The sequence below is a fragment of the Manacus candei genome, unplaced genomic scaffold (genome assembly GCF_025592945.1).
Source record: "Manacus candei isolate 608988 ecotype Guabito, Panama unplaced genomic scaffold, ASM2559294v1 h1tg000060l, whole genome shotgun sequence".
Classification (NCBI taxonomy): domain Eukaryota; kingdom Metazoa; phylum Chordata; class Aves; order Passeriformes; family Pipridae; genus Manacus; species Manacus candei.
Window position 1 is genome coordinate 219,493 of NW_026138108.1, and position 21,047 is coordinate 240,539.

The following is a 21,047-nucleotide window of genomic DNA, read 5'->3' on the forward strand; positions in this document are numbered from 1 at the left end:
AATCTCATTGAGAAATTAGGTGTGGATTAGGATTTGGGAGCCCCAGCCCCCAGATCACACCCTTGGATTGGAAGGAATTATGTGTTCTTCACATTCTTTCTAAAAATCTTTCATTCCTTTAAATGGATTTTAGTTAGCAATGTTTACCTCATAAAACAAGTGCTTTGTATCCTCTGAAGACTAATTTACACAAAAATTTACATATTCCTCAAGCTTAATGTGCCTACAGTTCTCTGTGCAGTAAGATACTGCGTGGTATAAATAAGTATACCTTAATAAGAGCCGTACTTTCTATTTCTGAAAATTTTTTATAACCTTGAATTTTGAAAGTCTATATGACTTTACAGACATAATCCCTACAGAAAGGAACTATTTATTACCTTTGTCTTTTCTTTTCATCTTGCTTCAAAATACCCTAAGTTTTAAAAAGGCCTCCAGGTTTTTTTATAAAAGAAAGACACAGTCACACAGATACACACATGCATGCGCCTACACACACAGACACTTTGATTTTACATGGACTGTCCTAAAGAATCTGATTTGTTGAAGCCCTTAAGGTTTATCTCAAAAGTGCATTGAATACATTCCAAGGATCAAAAGATCTGGAATCTGAATATTATTATTCTCCTCTTACAATTTTTAAAGAAGAGAAAGCATTCTGCTGTAATAGAACTAGTGGATGTTTCAAGGTCAGGTGGCCATCTCTAGCCTACCTTCTCTTTATCAGCAGTTTGTGGTTAAACAGAGGAATTAAACATCCTTTTTTTCCCTGGAAAATATATGATTATTTTTTCTTCATTTAGCTTGGCATAACTAAATTGGCTTATCAGTTTTATATAGTTGCATATATAAAAGAATGCGAGAAATCTAATTCATTAGTTACTAATGAATTAGTTACTATGAATCTGTCAACTTTGAATACTATGTTATTTTAGAACACTATCTAATCTACTAGTTGCAGACTAAGAATGCTTTTACGTTGTCAGTATTTTGATTAATTTAATAATTTAAAATATTTTTTTAATACATGGTCCAATTTACTAGATTGTTATTCAGACTCCTCAGTAGTTATTCCTTTTCCTCTTCTTTGACAGGAGAAAACACAGGAAGAGTTTATTATTCACTATACCTTCAGTTCTGTACTATTCAAGTTCTACTGTCTCCATTTATGATATCAAAAATTCTTGGCTGATTTAGGAGCTGTTTATACATGTATTCCCAGTTACATTCCATTATCTAAAATGCATTGATAACAAAAAGGCCTTCTTCCAAAATTACCAGTGTCACCTTGATTTCCACAGGTGTTATTTGACAGTGATTGTACTTTTCCAGTTTTATTGTAGAACAAATTGCTCATGATCTCTGATGACATGCAGCTGCTAATGCAGGTGCATTTATAACACAGCCTAAGGAAATACAATGAATATTTGAAGCAATAAATCTCATTTTGATTTCTGTAAGAAGGATAACGTCAGTTCTTTTTCCTGTCCTTCATCTCTTCATCTGTCAAAGAGAATTTATAAATGCAATTATTTCAAAGGCATTTTAAATAAGAAAAGGAAATAGATTAAAAAAAGGAGGTGACAGGTGACAATGACATCAGAATGAGAAAATACGGCAAATATTGTAACCAATTTTTGAAAGGTGGAGTATTCTAGATTTGCTTTATCTTTTGAGATTCTCCTAGATGAGTCTATTATATGATTTTCCAGTAGTATTTGGAAAGTAATCCAAACAATCTTTTATCTTAGCTAGTACTGATTGGTTACTAATGTTTGAACAACTAATTTTCATCTGCATATATGGTGATGTCTGCTCTGGCCATGTCAGGGGGAGCTGACGGAAGAGCCAATACCAGAAATCAGGGATTCCAGTGGCATTGACAAGTAGCTGCAAGATGGCTCAGCTTTAGTGTTCAGGAGGGCTCTGTGGTCATTCCACTGATGTTGGCCTTTAGCAGCAGAGACAATGACAGTAAACATGTTCTGAGAGAAGATGCTAATTGGCATGTCCGGTTGAATTACCCTCTTGGTTTCCTGGGGTAGAACTTCCCCGGAGCATTGAAAATGCCCTTCACTGCAGACTGTTGCACAAAAAGAGGCTGACACACAACGCAGCTGAGGCTACAAATGCACAGTCAGCTTGTTATAAATGTCTTGCTCATTCTTATTCTAAGTAAATAAAAAAGCACAGAATGGTTTTGAATAATTTTGTAACAGGCTTTAAGAAAAATTTTCATTGTTAATCACCTTTCTAGTCAAAATTACACTATTTCAGTCCTGAGAACTAAGGATGGGTAGGGAATAGTGCAGTGTGACCTTTCCATCACAAAGCATTGCAGAAGCCCTCTCAGTGCACAGCGACTGACATCAGAATAACATCTTCCTTTGACTCCTACCTCAGGAAGCAGTTGCTTTGTGGTTTTTAACTCCAATCATACATAAAGAAAAATCTAATGTCATGTACCTCATTAAATTAATATTCAGCAAAGGCTGACTATATTAATGAAACTTTGAACATTTATTCTCTTTCTTTTAAGATTTTTGTTTCTTTTTAAAGGAGGTATATGAAAATTAAAGTCAATGAACTCATTACGATATGAAGATTTTTTTTTCAAAGAATCATCTTCTATTTATCTTAGTTTTGGGGGTTTTTTATTTATATGAGCTTTTAAAGATACTCAGGATGGTGCATTTTGCAGGAGAGTCCTTATAATATAATTTAAAGAGTAGATTAAAGGAATTGATTTCTACAGTGGGACTAATCTCAATTAACATTAACTTTCTCCAGTTAAGAGCTATGAGAAGTTTTTCGCTCTCAGTTTATTATCCAAGTTCCCAATATATTCAACAGAACTCTAAAAATCACCTTCAAATAGCAAGGTTTTTCTGCTACAGATATTACCTTTGTGTATTGTTTTCCTTAGATCTGAGTTTTCTAATAAGAAGGTAACTCACAGGGTTCTACCATGTCCCTGGGCCAAGGTGGTCTCATTATACTGTAGTGCACGCTCACCAGGTTAATGGCATCGACCTGTGTTAAAGATTTGTCTCAGTATGCAGAAGTCCACAGACAAAAATTCATCATTTGACACACCAAATACAAGACACTACATGTGTTTACAGATTACTTATGTGGTTAAAAAAATCCTGTTGAAAAATATAAAAGCTCAGAGATGCTCTACTTGGAGCACTTCAGACTTAAGGAAATTTATTAGGGAGCACCCGTCTAGTATATTTTGTTAGGATAAACAAAAGTTCCTCCATTTCATATCTTATGTTTAGGCAGTATTTTATCTTCCTCTGATTCACAAACATTTCATTCACTCTCTTTATTTTACTGTTAGGTACCTGATAAACAGAAAGGATAAACTGTGCCAAAGATTTATTAATTAGTCTGTGATAGATCTCAAAGGCAATTATTCATCTAAATATCTTTCAGGATCTGTGCCTCATCATTTCATTGTTTGTAATTCTCTGTTCTGACATTACTTTAAAGTTATCTGATTGCTGTTCACTGCTGAGGATCCTGAATGTTATTCTCTTAAACAGTAACAAAGATGTGTCTGATCCTCACAATCTGTTATTGGAAGTACACCAGGACTACTTTGCCATTTGAGCAATTGCAGTTGAATTCTGAAGTGTTTCCATTTGGGTGAGCTACTGATAATTGTCTGCTAAATAGAAACCTCTGAAAAAGAGGGAACAAACCTCTCCAAGTCCAAGAGTGCTATGAAGCTGTAAATAGAGACACTCCTACTGTCAGTTATGATATTGGAGTTAAAATAAGAGTGAAAATATGGTGCTATCCTAAGATAATGTAATACATTTCCTATATGGCACAGCTTGATACAAGATGAGGAGCAGAGCAGTGAGAGACTTATTGAAAAAGCTGCTAAGAGAGAAACATGCAATGGCAAGTGGGAAAAGCACTATTAAGCCAGGTGAGAAAAGCACTGCATTGCATTACAGTATGAAGTGGTTGCTTACTTACATGTACAGCTATGTTGTTATACCATCAGTAGAGAAGAAGGAAGATTCATGGTCTTGTTTCCTTGTCTTCGTGTAACTGGTAAAAGTTGTGTGTATTAGATAAAATAGTTAAAACCACAGACAGAAGAATTTAAGATTTTCAAGCTGGAATCAGGACAGCTGAAGTGGTAAAAGAGTGTAAGATCATAATAATTACTATATTTTCTCTCTTGTCAATATTATTATTTACCAGCCTTTTTTTTCCCATTTCACTCATTTAAAACCTACAATATATTTCTAGTCAATAGAATTTAATGGTCACAATATATGCAGAGAATTAGATTAAAAGGTACTAGTTTTTTGGTGTAAATTCTGTAATGATCAGATGCTCGGATTTAGCAAAGAATGTTCTTCCAAATGCCAAGTACTTTAAAATATTTATTGAATCCTTTTTATTTTTTTTTTCAATATTTCCAATAATTGTGTTTCCAATACACAATTACCTTGTGGATAGAAATTGATTTCTGAGCTTTGACTATCTCACCAAATAAATTCACAAAAATAAACATTGGAAATATATTTGAAGAAATTTTCCTAGAAATATTTTAAGTCATGAAAAATGAAAAAATCCCAGCCTACATGTATGGTAAGATTTTGATTTTCTTTTTCAAGAGTATTCAGTATCTGGAGTCTGAAGAAGGAAAGCTGGATTCATATGACCAAGTGTAGCTTTTTAGGGAGACTCAATAATAACATATGTATATTCATAAGGAAAAACATTCATTTAATTCATCAGGAGGAGGGTAATTACCTCACTATGCAGATTTTTGCAAAATCTTATTCACTCACAAATTATCTTCATCTATATTTAGCTCAGATATGATAAATCCACTGAGCTTACACATTTAAATAACATTTGGAAAAAAAATAAACTTTCAATAGGCAATTAAACAAAAGGACTACAATTATCACCATATATATGACCAAGGTAGATATCAAGTTACTAAAAATAATTCTGATGAGATATATCACCCTTTAATAATACTTCTGATTGCTATAGCAATTAATGTCACAAATCTGTACACTCTCAATATAGTTTTCTATGAAAATCTCTAAAACTATGTAGGTGTTTCCTTTTTCCATTATTTTTTCATTTTTTTTAATGTCACTGTATTTCATATTTAAGGAACTGCATTTCTGTGAATATTTAGGAAAATTAAAATCTGAATCCAATTTTGAAAAAGGACTTTTAATTACATAAGAAAACATTTTCTTATGATTCAATAAAGTCTCACTTGAGCTAGTTATTATGGGAACTGAAAGTAGTTCAGCTGTGCTAAAAAGAAACTAGAATCAGTGACCTACTCATACATTTTCTCACTTTCTTGAGTAGATTTTTTAGTAGTGACTATTGTGAAGACACAACCTGTAAGCACTTTTTAAAGCCTGTTTAGCTTTTCCAGGTGTCTTTGAAAAATCGGTGCTGAACTGTATTTTATGTTAACTTAATTTGTTCATAATTTCAGAATTCCAGATACAAAGAGCAATGCACAGTTGTACACTGCACATTTTATATGTTTTAATTAAAACATTTTCATGAGGATGTAGGTGCTTTACTACAATAAATCTTGGAAAGAAATATTATTGATAGCTTAGAAAAAAGAGTAAAGTTAAGTAACACAGGGATTCCAGTGCCATTCATTTCACCGATTGTTTTTAAATAACAACTCCAAACTACTAATTGATAAAACTAGTTCCATAAATTGGTGCTCTGAGCCAGGATGTGTTAGAGGTTGCCAAAAATATCCCAAAGGCATGGTGCTCACAAAGTGCAAAGGTATCAAGATGTTTTTTTCTCTTCTGTGTTCCCATGCCAAACTTTCACAAGATTATGGGAATTATGGTAATATTACACACACAAAAAAAGTGCTATTTTGTCTCCAGTGTTTGCAATCACAGTCATTACTTACACTATTGGTTACCGCACAAAATTATGATAAAAAGAATGGATCTTACAGAGCAAACAGATCACATTAGTGTAAATTTGAGTCACATAAGCAGAAATGTTAACTTTAAGAAAACTACTGGTTTCATGCTTAGAATCAAGACTCACTTCTGTACCTGCAGTTGTGGACCACAATGGAGATAATCTGATAACTTTGAATGTACTAAGCTCTTTAAGATATTACAAATTTTATTCTGCAAACTGTGTTCATTATTTATTCATATAATTGTTTTCTTTTTTTTTCTTTTTTTTTTTCAAACAGTGAAGAAAAAGGCACAAAAGTTCTTAGAACTATTTCAGTGTCTTGGAACATGAATTCTAAGAGGTTTACAAATTTTTTGTGGTGACCTGAATATTTCTGAGGAGCACCTAAATAAGAATGTATAATGCAATAAAATACCTGTAACTGCTGAAAAGGAGAGCATATAAAGAAAGAAAATGCATATTTCATACCCATTGTTCATAGGGCTTTTTATTCTGTCAAATATGACTGATATCATTTGACTGATATAAATTATTATTGATTTCCAGGCTCTGAGAAATCTTTTAGGCCCTGAAAAAAGATTTTAACCCTTTTTGGGGTTTAAATATTATTTTTATATTATCTTTTACAGAAGGTTTTATAAAGTTATTCATTTCATTATCTCATAATAATGACTGTAGTTAAACAGTACATTTACAGAAGATGACAAGGAACTGCCTCATTAGAAAGAATTTTATGTCCAGAAATAAGGCCCAAATCCATACAATCTTTGCTATATATATATATCAATGTCAGTAAAAGTTCAATTTAACACAGATAAGTGAATGCCTTTGATAGAATTTTTGTCAGGAAAAGCTAAATAATCTAAAAGATTTAGGTTCATAGACCTTCTAATGACTTATAAAAAGGTGTGATTAAAAGAATCTCCAAAGATCACCTTCTCTAAAGCTTTTTGCATATGCAGACTCCTATATTCAGGACTGTAAAGGTATCACGAAGGGATGCTCACAACATAATGCAACGCTTTTATTTAATCTGCAATGGATCACATCATAACCTGCTCTAGTAATTAATATTCAATAGACTGGTAGACACGGAGGCACCAGGCTCTGGATCACTTGCATGTGTGGACTATTTTCTGCAAGACAATTGAGTATTGCTTGTTCCTCTTTGAAGCCATGTGGGAGGAAAAGCAACCTGAAGCATCAGCAAGCATTCCTTCCCAAGGAAAGTCATTAACACATCTGGTCTGTTACTTACAAAATTTGGAGTTAATTGAACAAATATACACAAAGATGTAATGTGTTTGAAGAGATAGGGTCTTTAAGCTCTAAAACTGGCCATGTTTAGGTTTATTCCTGCTGCAAGAGAATAGTAACTTGAAGTTCATGTCAGTCTCATGACCTATGAAAATCCATGGGAACTTTTCCATTGACTTCATTGTATCTTGGATGGGTCCCCTCTTACTCTGATTATATAAGTACACAAACTTTTAAACATTGCTGTGAAGCAGCATCTTCTGTATGTAAATTCTGTAATGGCAAACCCAATGTTTATAGTAGATCTTAAAGGCAATGGCTGACAATATGTAACCCATGTAAGACAAAAAACCCTGCAGATCAAAATAAGTATTTCAGAAGAAAATCTGTGCTCCAGAAGGAAATTTGGCCATCGAACTAGAAATCAGCAGAGACAGGGTTAAATACAACTTATGTTACTCTTTGAAACATCAATGCCTGACATTTCACAGCAGTTAGTATGCCCAGATGCCCCCAGGGCTCAGCTGGTCCCTCCTCCATTCTCCACTGCGCTTTGAACAGTAAGACACCGCTAACAGGCAGCTAGCCCATGTGCTTTTGAGCCACTTTGCAGTAAAAAAGAACAGCACATGAGCTGGACTTACGTCAAATCCTTTCTGGAAATCTGAACATGTGATGTCCATTGAATTCCATTTTTGTCTCCTGTGGTAGTCTTGTCTTCAAAGAAACCTAACCAGATGGTGAAACTTGCCTTTCCTTTCTTAGAGGACATCAGTCTTTGCTCACACTGTGTATTTCTAAGTGTTTTTCCTGTTTTGATCTCTGAGAAAGACTTTGTAAGACACTTCCTGCAAGTGAAGTTTAATGACATTCTCAGATATGTTCTAACTCTTTTGTTAGTCTATGGCTCCGTGATAACTACCTGAACCTACTGAACTTCAACTAAGACATCTTAAAAAAGTAATACATACAGAAGCTTCCCTGCAACTCTGGTCCTAAATCTCAGCTCACCATGGGTAAATAATAATGACTTCCATTTATAAGAGCATTTTTAAGCCCTAAGATCCCAAAGGTTTTGCAAACTATTGTCCTGATTCTTCAGTCATCTATTTCAACAGGTAGAGGACAAAGTTCTACTGCCATAGATGGTAGCTTCTGGCATCGCAGAAATCACAGATGGGACAAAATTTTTCAGGTACAAAGTGGAATAAAATATATGGTTAGGAATAAATTCATATTGTCATCATTTTAGAAAATTCTGGTGCAATTTGTTCAGCAACTCAAACATCGTCATTCAAACTACATTTTGACAGAAAAGTAGAAGTCAAGACTCCAACAACATTTAAACAGAACCCCAGTAGATTTTGAATGGGCATTAGTCTGTGAACCTATTTTTATATGTATTTCCTATGGTTCATAAATGCATGACCAGTGTAGACTCTGTTCTATACTGCTGGATTACTGTTACTACCTCAAAGAGCAATTACATATTCTTGTAATATTTTCTGTTCAGATACCACCCAGACCACTTTTTAGTCTTTAAGAGTGCAAAACAATGATGAAAGTTGTGCTTGAACATACTATATTAGTTCTTGGCAGCATAAGAACAATAATAGCAGAGAAATTTTCCAACAACTGCTTCCATATCTCTTTTGGAAGTAATAGTCTTTCAGGGGGTAATTTGTATTGTGTTTGTTTCTCTTCAGTCAAAAAACAAAAATTGTCTGTGTGGACTTAGGGTGAAATCAGTTTGTGGAGGAAAATGAATCCCTTTCTTTCAGGTACTATACATAAGTGTATATTTTATGCCTGTGTTTTATATTATGCCATAACAATGTAATCTCTTACAGATATACCAGAGAAAATTCTACAGTAAAGCTATATTATTTGTTGCTGACATATCACATCTAAAACAACATTTCACTGTAAGGTAGGAATTACCCAACAGATAACAAGTTAATATATTTTCAATGAATAATTTGAAAGTTATGGCCTTTTAGTGTCTTTGGAATCTAACAATAAGTAGTACATGATATTGCTATTTTTATTCACCGTAGTTGGTAATTATAAATAAATAAATAAGAGTTTTTGCATTAGTCATGTCATGAGCCATACCATTTCTCTTATTTGTTAGGTTACTAATGGCACACAATATAGCTTCTCCTCTAGAAATGAACAAATGAGATTATTTGATAAAAGTATAACCAATGATAACAGAGAATAAATACTATTTATTTATGAACAAAGGCCTTAGATTGTAGACAAATATAGGTGATCAGAAAAAAGTACTGAGAAAAATTTTCTCTATTTCCCATTATGACAGTTTGCACAGTACAGCTATAAGAGATGGGTAGCAGCTTTGGTGACTGAGGAGAAAGTTGTAAAAAGATTAACTGAAGAACATGTTAAATTTCAGTTGCCTCAATATGAGCTTGAGAGGACTTACATTTAACTAACTGTCCTAATTTAGGAACTTGACCTTCAGTTCAGCTCTCAGCTATAGAAATTTTATATATCTTGAAATTTATTTCCATTTAATGGACAATCTTTTATTTCTTATCTGTGAATAAAACACAATCAATAATGTATATTTTCTTCTAATCTTTGCCTTTCTCGTCTAATTGTCTGAGACAAAGGCATCATGATATGTACAGCATATCTAGTTCAATACAATGTTTGACTTGGTGGAAGAACTTGTGGGCAGTGATCAAACTAATGCTTGTTATAAAATACAGTATGAAAATTGTTTGTATTTTACTCTATTAATAGACACTTTCAGATTGTCACCAGATAGTTGATTTTTATTAACTGAAAACTGTACAGTTTCAGGTCATTTCAGTTCAAATATTATAAACTGAGAACTAAGAATGTATACAAGTTCCTGTAGCAATTAAAAAAAGACAAACACAACCCACTTTCTTTCCAATAATTCTTTTATCCCTATGGTTATGTATTGGGACAAAAAGAGAGGAAGAAGATGAGAATAAAGACATCCTGAACCATGTAATATGTATAATTGCTTTTGGATTTTCACCTAGTAAAAATTTATGATTTATAATTTCTTTGTCACCCAGGCCTGGAGGGAATACATGGAAAACCTATATAAAAAAACGCTATTTTACATATGTTCCTGAGGGATGAACAAGTACTATTTTATGGAGAGATTGTTTAGTTAAGCTAGAGAGTTATGTGTGAGCATGCATTCTTCTTTTTCTGCCTAAAATAACTAAGGAAATTGAGTGTTTCAGAGAATAAATTCCAGATGAAAGATGTTTAAGTTATGTGTTGCTTTACACAGATACATAAAGCTGTAAAAAAACCACTTTTTTTTTTTTCTAGACAGAGGTTATTCTTAGTTCATCAGGTACAGTACCTTACTTCCATTATTGACCAACACCTGTTTATTCAAAAGAGAGTAACAGTTGCTTACTACCTACTAAGCCAAGTGTGCTTGCCACATACAGACATTCATTCTTGTCTCTTCCCGATCAATTTATATCTTCAATTTATGTCCCTTTATGTCCTACATTTTCTTTTGAATATTATTGCTAAGAGCAAATATCTGATAGAAAATCATAAATATGTATCTTTCAAAAAATTAAATGTTCAGACACAAAGAAAAAGGAAAGAAAAAATTAAAATTATACCCCGCTTTTCAACATGTATTTTGAAACAATCATACTTATGGTTAAGTGAAACTTTCATCTTTAGCACATCACCTACTGTACTTCCATGAAAGTCTCATAAAGCTGCTAATCATAAATGATTTCCTAACAGTTTCTGATGGAGCATTTCCATTTAAATATGGTAGAAGATATTAACAGACAAATAGAATACATTTCTAGCTGATTATCAAGTAAATTAGCACTAGTCATAAGTATCGTTATCTAAAAGTCTGCTTGCCTGCTTTTTTGTTTATTCATCATCTGTTGTCAATTTGTTATATGACAGATGTGTCATATAATAAAGACTTGTTTAAATTTGGTTCATTCTAACAAAAATAGTGGGTAGTAGATATTTCCAATGTTTTCTGTCATGATTCAGATAAGAATATAATAATGGCTGTAGTGAGTTAATCATTCTGCTCCAATAGTGTCATATAGTCCAAAAGCTGTAAGCAGGTGACAATACTATGACAAAAAAAAAGGAAAGCATATATTAATAGCAATTTCTAATAATACTCTTCTGACTATTTTCCCAGTACTATTTTTCCAAGTACTTTTACCTCAAGACACACGTGGGGAGATTTTCAAGTAATTGATTTCATAATCCTGTTCAGTTCTGTTCAGTGTTCCTTGCCTCCATCAAAACTTTCTGCAGCTACACTATCCTTTACTCAGAGTGAAGCAAAATACAAGTAAGCCAAGCCAAAAGATTCATATAAAGGTTTATTAACTTGTATAAAAAAAAGTTTTCAGTGACAGAAAATATTCTGTCTTATATGCCTAGTCAAAAAGGCAGTTCCTGTAACTGTGACCCAAAGTATAACACATGACCTAGTAATACTAATTTCTCAATACCCCTTAAACGAGCATTCCATTATCAGTCAGTGGTCCCAGGATAATTATCAGTAAATCTGGAAAATCATCTACCGGGAAATAAAAACTTAGCTCATGAGGAGACACATTTTCTTTGAGAGAAATGACAGGGCTCTTGGACGTAGAAGATTGATTTTGATAAGATCTGCCCTTATGGAGAGCTAAGAAGTCAATGTGGTTTTCTTTTTCTGTCTACCGGTATAATTGTATTACTGTGGCTCTTGCATATTTTAATTTTTATTGAAGTACCTTCTTAGAAGATGGTCCTGAAACAGAGCTCCTACATCAAGGTCTCTCCTGATGTTGATATGAAATTTAGAAGGACACTGTGGAAGTGTCATGTCCTCCTACATACTCCTTTTAAAGGGTGATGTTATTTGATCTCTGTCATCATAGAATAACAGTTGTTTACACTAAGTTACCATTTAGTCCATATAGAGCTGCATTTGGAAAGCTTGTGGGTACATCCTTTGAATTCATGCAATCATGACTATTCAAAGTACTGTAACACATGAGGAACTTGACTCACTTATTTCTTCATCTTGCCACCTTGGCATATGCATATTTCAAATTTACTTTAGCACGTTGATTCATGTTTTTCCATGGTTTGATTGACATTCAGAATACTAAATTACTTCAGTTCTGGAATATCTTTAACTGATTATAGCCTTGAGACACCCTCTGATAAATGGCTGTGCTCTAATTTTCAGAAGCAAACACTCTCATAATCAAAGGAACCTTCTGTTTATGCACTTCTCATCTGGCAGTATCACAAAAATGCTTTTAAATTAGTCCGTGAGCTTTAAAATTTATAGCTTTATAAATACTATTATCTAGTTTCATGTTTGAAGTTATAAATCCTTTTTATTCCATGTCACTTGTTTTAAATTTATTCAGATTTCTATATCATCTGTTTGGCTTCTATTCCAAGACAATTCATGGTCCCGAGAAAATGGTTTTTTGCTATAATTTTGAGAAAGACATAATTGTGACAGCCAGATCCAGCTAATAAATAGTTATAAGAGCCAGAAATCAAATTTCTTGGGATGATAAGGAGGCTGCAAAAGATTATATAGAGTGATGCATTTTCTATTATCTATATAAACCAACTATTTCAAAGAATCAGTATAGACTTTGAGATCCAAAACTATTTTTGAGATACAACTGCCAGAGAAGATCTAAGAAATTAGCACCACCTCAATAAGAAGGATGTGGGTTTATATTTATGAGCTAGGGCAAAAATCTTACTAGGGAATTCTGATCAGAGTTTGGAAGATCCTTGGATTCAATTGAACAGGCTGCTCATTCTAATTAATTCTAATTCACAATCATATTACAAATAAGAGTTTTTTCTGTTCTGGGACTAGCTTCTGTAGGTCCAAAAATTATACCTTAATTAAATGTATTATAGCTAAAACTTACATAAAACATGAAAAGTTCTAGCTGTGTTGAATTTCTCATAGACAAACATTCAATTGCAAAGAAATTCCTATTGGACCCAGAACTCAGAATCAATATGGGCTGAGATGAATATAAGACTGAATTTTTCCCTCTTTTTTTTTAATGCATTGATAAAAGCCGACAAGAAGTTAAAATCTTCAGCCTCACAAATAAAAAGGGAGTTAAAAGAGAAAACTGATTCTCCATTGTCTTTTAAAGATCAATAATATGTTGATAAAAACAGTTGACATAGAGAAAGAAAACATAATTTGTGAATCTAATAACACCTAAATTGGACCTGTTAATCTCATTTGTACATGGTCATTTTGATTTCCAAATTAACAGGAGTGTATGATCAACAGCAAATTAGGCCACAACTGTCTTACTTTCGAATTATTTATGTGGTCTGACCACATTGACCTTTGCCTTTGCCATGTCAACTAAAAGCTTAATTTTCAGTTTGGGTAATCTTGTGCACTTGTAGCAGGTTTTATCTGTGGATTATGGAATAACTCACGTATGGTAGAAAGACCAATTTCACTAAAACTCAGGATCAGAGAAGTTCATCCAGTACATTGTGAAGATCCTTTTAAGCCTGCAACTGTCACTTTCTTTACAAACCATGAACAAGGCCTCCGTTTTGTGAAGCAAATCTAGACTTGATGATCCTTAGTGATCTGTGTGCAATCCTGGAATATATGTTCACTTCTTAACTGAATTTATGTAGCTTGTTGGTTTATTGAGAATATTTTGCTGTCTTACAGAACCTTTGCAAATACAGCTTGAAGGGTGCTGTACTGGTTGATTTACTTTCTATGAGCACATAGTTACAATGAAACATGAAGTATTTCAACAGTGTGGTACAGTGGCATTTGAGGATAACCAAATTGGTTTGTAATAAAGCTTCTGTCTATGATGCAGTGTCAAAATGTTTTTGTCATCATGTGGGATCTGTTAAATGCTTTCCTGTAGGTCACCCAACCCCTGCCTAAACAAAGCAAAACTAATTCTTGGCTTGTGATAAGAAGAATCAGACCTTAACAACAGTATGCATATTTTAAAATTTTAAAAATCTCAAAGATATATTACATCAAACCCACTTCAGCTATTTAATTTATTTCATTCATCTTTGACTACAAAAATTTAGTATTCTTATGGTACCTTATGTTTTAATATGTAAAAAAAAAAATGGACTGGGGTTGGGACATTTAAGAATGTGCTCCCTTCCTTCTCTGCTCAAACCCCCAGAGATCTCAAAGTGATTTAAAATGTCCAGGATTCTTATTCTCATTTTTTACCGGAAGTGATAGAGTCATTGAGGCCTAGAAACATTGAAGTAACTTGTGACCTTGCTAATCGGTCATAGGATAAGAATAAAAGCCAAAACCACTGGCACTCAGGAAAGGCCATTAGGCTGTACCTTGTAGCTTGCAGTAGAATAAAGCCATTCTTCCTATGCCTTCGTTCAACCATTCTTCAAAGCCTATGGTAGTACGTAACAACTGAATACAGAATTACAATACATAGAGAAAGTAAAACTACTAGATTGCTTAGCCTGTCCCCCTACTACCACAGAATTTTAAATTTTTTCAGAATTTTGTCAAGTATGATATTAATCGTTGATGTCAAATAGTAGCAAACATATGAAGTAATCAGGGCTAAAATACCATATTTATGATGTAAATATGAAACACAAATACTCCACAATTAATAAAGAAGTAGGATTAATTTAGTAGCCTCTGTTATCAATCCCAAAATACTATTCTCTCTGGCTATAGTTGGCAGATGGATTGAAATCCAGGCTATGTCACACTAGGTATTGGAAGCTGCTATTAGATCTGCTAAATTCTGTTCTATTCTTATGGTTGCTACTGTTCACAACTGACACTTCCTGTTAGATCCTCAGTGCCTCTTATTGAAAACATCAACAGCAAACAAATAAACAAATGAATAATCATATTCTGTGGTTTGTCCTTCCAAATTCCTTTAAATGAACTTCCATCTTCAATGATATCCAGGGCCAGTTTTTCTGACCCCTCTCCCCCCTCTCCCCAGCCATTCTGACAGTCTAGGGGGAAGGAAAGTTCAGATTTTAGCACAGTAATTTAAAGTGTTAATTAATGAATAATGAAGTTACCTTGATATCCTTGTTTCTCCAAGACTGTGTGTTATAAATTAACCCTGTGGTTAGTTTGTGAGAGGTAAGGAAAAATAAGTGGACAAACCTTCTCACAGTATATTCATCATTAATCAGAATCATGACTCACATTTGCTTAAAGAAATATATCAGTAATAAAAACATAAGCAAGTGTCTTCTCAACATCTGGAACCAAATGAGTTGTGCTAATTTTAAAATAAAATTATCTATAAAAACAAATTTTTTGAAGAACTAAAACTTCTGTCTTATTAAACCTTACAGGAAGTTTAAATGTAAGTTATATTGGCAGAACAGAAACTTAATTCATTCTTTCTTTCAGTATATAAATTAAAGTCTCTAATTCAAAGTGTGGACTCTTAAGAAATTTTCAGTTTTGCCACATTAGTGAATAAATGAATGGAACAGAATTAAAATGGTGATTCATCACTGCAGGACGATACACCACAAAATATGGTTTATTCAATTATCTTGACAACTGAGCTACAGTTTTAACTATTTACAATAATGCTTTCATAATGTAGTAGTGAATATTTTATAATGTATTTTATGAAAATAACAAAGACTTATAAATTCTGCACTGCACACAATAAAACACTGCAGCGCGCTGCCGTGAAACCTTTGCCAAGAAGCAGGGAACATGGAGACACTTCGTGTGTAAATCATAAACTTTACAGGTTATTAAAATACAGCCTTTTCTATGCAATCTTTGAAGAAGTAGTAGAATCAAGTCACATTTTTATCCTTTCTAAAGCCATGATTTCTCAAATGAAGAGTCAAATGCTTCTGGCTTATACTAGAGCATGACTCGTACATTCAGCTCTGCTTCAGATTTTCTACGAAGACTGAAATTGTGACAATTTCTCCTGCACAACTCCAGATATATTAACATCTCTAGTTGCTGTTATACATATGTAATTAAATAAATTTAATTTACAGACTTGCCAGAAGAGCTTTAAACAAAAGACTTAAATTTAAGCAAGATATTCAATTGACAGACATTTATTTTCAAGTGCACAAGATTTGTCCATATTTTTAAAATAGTATCACAATAAAGACAAAAACTCAATAAATGGTAGTGCTCTGTAGACTAATTTTTTAAAATGTTACCTTTGGTTTATTTTTTTTTTTCCAGACTTGGATTTTATAGATATAAATATCAGGAATATGTCTAAAACATTCTAATAGATTTGGTAATTTCCCTTATCTAAGTGAACCAATACCTTTTATCTAGCAATGTACAAATAAAGTAATGAAAATACTTTACTTCTCCTGTCACTGCAGTGGCAATTAGAGCAGATAGACTGTTAGAGAAAGAGATATAAAGGGCTTTAGGAAACAATTTTTATGGAACAACATCTTTATGTGACTTATTTATCAAAACAAAATAAAATGAAGTAAAATTTTAAGGATTTTCAAATGTTTATTTTTTATTTGAGATGGAGTGAAGAAAACTCTCTTCATCATAGCTTGAAACAGCATTTTTTTACTAGGTGTGTAATTTTAATTCTTTTTTTTCATAGTAATTGAAATAGGTGCTTAAAATGAATATATTATGTAGCATTTGGACACAGTTTTACATTATCAAGAAAATTTGTCAGAACTGTATAAAGAAAAGGAGTATGGTCAATCTATTAAAAAATCCACCATTAAATAGTTACATTATAGAAGTAATTTTAGAAAATATAAAAATCAGCATTAGCATTCTTTAATTTTTTAGGAAATCCAGAGTGCTTTAAAATATCTGAGCAGTTGAATTTATTGACAAAGGTCTTTATTAATATCCTGTAATGAATTTTTTTCCTGCATCCTCCCAGTTAGTTCTTTTGTACAAAGTACTTATATTTCAAAACTTCTATTTGGAGCCTGTCTGTATTCCTCAAATCTGCAAAGTTTGGGTGGTATGGGGGAATAGAATGTAATCTCAACAATTTTAAAATACATCTACTGGCTATTGTATTTAAATATTACAATAACTTTTTTGGACACACACAAATTGTGAATACAGTCCTACTGTTAAAAAGAAAGAAAGTGTTGAATAGAACCTCTTAATTGTCATCTGTAAGTTCTTATATTGATATAACAAGAATCGTAGCCACAACCTTCTCTTCATTATAGTGCAGTTGAGGCAACTTTTAATAACAGAGTTTTCCAGACCAGAAGTGCGTAGGCAGCTCTGATAATTATACTTTCATTTAATTTTTTTAGGCTATTTCAGGACGTCCATTATCTTGAAGTTTCTGTAGCAGGCAGTTCGTATAATATAGCACAGCTGGTACCTCTCATGTCTGAGGTTAAACACTTTGATTACTATTTTCTTATTTTTTACTTCTTTTTTTCCCCTCTGTGGTCAAAACATGAGTTTATAGAAAAAATTAAATCAATTCCACACATAGAAATTATTTCCAAACAACCATAACCATTTATTTCTGACCTTCCATTTAGCAGAAATCAGATTTTGTAACTTGGGGTTTTTTATTTTTTAAAGCAGGCTGGGAATACCAGGTCTGGCAGCCTCTGTGAAGGACTCCATCTCAGGTTTTTTGCCCAGCGGAGCCTTCCTTAATCTAACTGCATTTTACATTGGAAAATTATTTTAGTTTCTATCTCCAGTTCGTGCATTATCTTGGTCATTTGCTTCAGCACAGAACTGTTGCTCTTCTCATTTCTAACATATAGAATATTTACCATTAACTGTGATGAAACCTCTTATGTTTTTCTTAATAGTACAAATAAACCTAAATATTACATCAAAATTCTCACTAAAAAATCCTATTTGCATCAGTATAAATGACTTGGATTAACACCATATTTCTTGCTAGAACTGAGGAAGAAATAGATCTACCACATATCAAACCTCTGCCTGTAAGGTGCAAGAAATAGGTTGCCTTGGAAAAAGGGAATTGGAGAGAAAAAGGAAGAAATCAATAATGTGTCAAGTTTCTTTTCTGCTTTGAGAATGCTCAAAAAAGATTAAAAAAAGATCCAAACCACCACTATATTTGAATACTCCCACCTTATTCCCAAAGATAAAAACTCAGACTGATTTCTCAGAAAACAAAGTCTTATCCTGTTTTATTCAAGGCATAAGCTAGTTTATCAGCCTAAATAGGTCTAATAGCCTAAACAGAACTACAGTTCATGGTATACAGGTAAAGGACTGACAATTTTCTTGTCCAAAGTATCAACTTGATGTGAAAAATAAGAACTATGGAATAGGATGAAGAAGAAAGAGTAACCTTAATAGCTGTATGTGCAAGGATCTAATATTCTTTCAGAAGCAAAGCCAGAAGAGTCTCCTTATAAATTCTCAAGTCTTCTGCTCTAGGCATACTTCATCACTGGTGTGCATATAAAACCAGAATTACCTCTGCATACAGTGAATATTCTTAACAGCCTAAGGATCTGCATTCAGCAATAGTAGCTTGAGAAGGAATTTATATTGGAAAAGAAATAAGAAAAAACTAGCATGAAAGACAACAGTAGAGAAAAACAATTGTCCTAATAATACCAGCTAGTGTCCTCCCACCACATATTTGTTTCAATCTAATCTTAAATCGCCAAAATAAGAGTGAATATGATCTATCCTCAGCTAAATTTCCTTACTGAGTCACAGTTAGGGAGATAAACAGCATAGAATGAATTTCTACTAGTCCTCTGGATTAAATCACAAAAATCAAAGGCCCCCAACATTCAACTCTTTTATTTTGGCTGACAGCATAACAACTTACCAGCTACTTGTTTGATCAGTAGAGCTATTTCTCTACATCTCAATGAAACAAATTATTTCTGATTTAGACCCAATATCACCTTGTAAGCAAAAGCCAAGAAAATGCTGTAAGTGGATACTGTCAGAGACATTAGCCAATAACAAAAGATATTTGGAAAAGTTCCATATGTATACCGTGAAGTGCTAGCTGTAACTTTTAACTTTTTGACTTTTAATATATGAAATGTTGTTCATATATGAAATTTCTATTTTTTTTAATAAAATGCTATAACTGCAGTGTGATGCTCACACCTGGACTGCTGAGACAGGCCAGAAAAGATGTGTCTGGCTAACATTCTGCTATGTCCATTCACTTACCCCAGCTCCCATAGTGTTCCAAAATGAAAGATTCATTTTTCCTTCTCCTGACACTAATGAGATTATTTCTTTGATTTCATTGTAGGAAGAACTGCACTATTGCTGAGGAAATAATTTAGATTTTTCCTCTACCAGTCTAGACATATTTAAGATTTAAAGGAAGTAATCCAGAACAGAAACCGACTTGAAAGTGGAGCATAGGAGTAAATGGTAGAATCTGGGAAAAGTCTGTCCTTTTTGAATCAGAACTGCAGTCTTTTTGCAGCAGAAAATATGTAAGGTGAAAAATGTGACAGCAACAATAGATTAGGTCATATATTGGGCAGTGTTTTGAATTGTGACCCAAATGTGTTTTAACTTGATTCACTCATTGCTATACTTGTCCTTTTGTCTTCTACTAGAAAAGACTCAGACAATAACGTGTGTTTTCATAAACATGTAATTAACTGTTTGGGGGTTTTTTGGAAGATCTCAAATGAAAGACCTAATGGGTGTTAGTTTCTGGATAACTAAAATTTCTAGCTGACAGGGATTTGATGAATCATGTAGGTATCTAGGAAAATGCTTCCACACTCATGACAGTAATTATTTTTAATTGTGACTGAAGGAAATGTGAGAAATAAGAGACCCCTAGAGATTGAATACAGCTAAAAATCAAGAAGGACATAACTCCATTGTGCATCTGCCATATGTGACAAAGTTAATGAGGAAAGCATCTGTAAGTATAATCTTTATCCAACAGTTCTCTGTGTAACTTGTAGCTCAAAGATTTACCACCAACAGGTTCAGGGACCACTTTCATGCAACATGGATCCATTCGTAGTAGCCTGTCCTACTGGGTGTCTTATATCATTATTAGCACTTCTCATTCTTGTTTTTGTTTTAAATTAAATTGGAAACTTTTAAAGAAACAACTGACTATAGTTATTTGCATGTATTGGGGACAGGAAAACAGCATCTTGATCTTCTCTGGTCTTTTAGTGACTACTGGCAGAAAAACAATAAATGAGAATTTATTGTATATTATATATATGTAGATGTGCTTTTTCGCATCTAGGAACTCAGTCCTCCTAAGTGGTGATCTTGCACAGAGAAATTAAATAACCTGGAAGATGGTTTGATCACAATCTCTGTGAGTGGGAATCAAAAATCTGTGTGCAGATTTGACAGCCACAGCCTTGATATGGTAACAACATGCTTTTTAAGAAAGTAAACAAAAAAGGAAAAGTATCGTACAAACATTTTTTAAAATTCATGGGGGGTTGTATGTTTGTTTAAAAACACAAAATATATCTATTTTCTCAATACTTCTCAATATTTCTTTAAAAGTATGAAAAGCACCATAAGTTGAACGTACCATCCTTCACTTTACAATATATACATTTTTCTTCCTTGTGAGAATAAAAAACACAATACAAGCAAAAGGAGTTAGTGCTGAGTATATTCATTCAAAAAGTCTTTTTGACACAATGACCCATAAGGTCATTTTAAAGAGAGCACGGTGAAACATGTTCTTCTCTAGTGTACATATTGTGTGTTTTTTAAATTCTTTTTTTAGTGTATAGAGTTACAATGTAATCTTTTGGGAGCCCAGGTCACTTTCTAAACT

The 21,047-nt window shown here is 33.1% G+C and overlaps 1 long non-coding RNA gene across 2 annotated transcripts in view; it reads right to left on the minus strand.

Moving 5' to 3' along the window:
* The window catches only part of LOC127478321 (uncharacterized), a 51,355-nt gene that overhangs the window by 19,190 nt on the left and 11,118 nt on the right, over positions 1-21,047 (minus strand). Inside the window, exons 2-3 of one of the 2 annotated variants that reach the window (XR_007907178.1) lie at positions 3,994-4,068; positions 2,972-3,033 (exon numbers count right to left, since the gene is read on the minus strand). This is a non-coding gene — a long non-coding RNA (uncharacterized LOC127478321). Of the gene's footprint in view, positions 1-2,971; positions 3,034-3,993; positions 4,069-21,047 lie in introns of those variants that run through there. The other variant, XR_007907177.1, reaches the window with a different exon arrangement.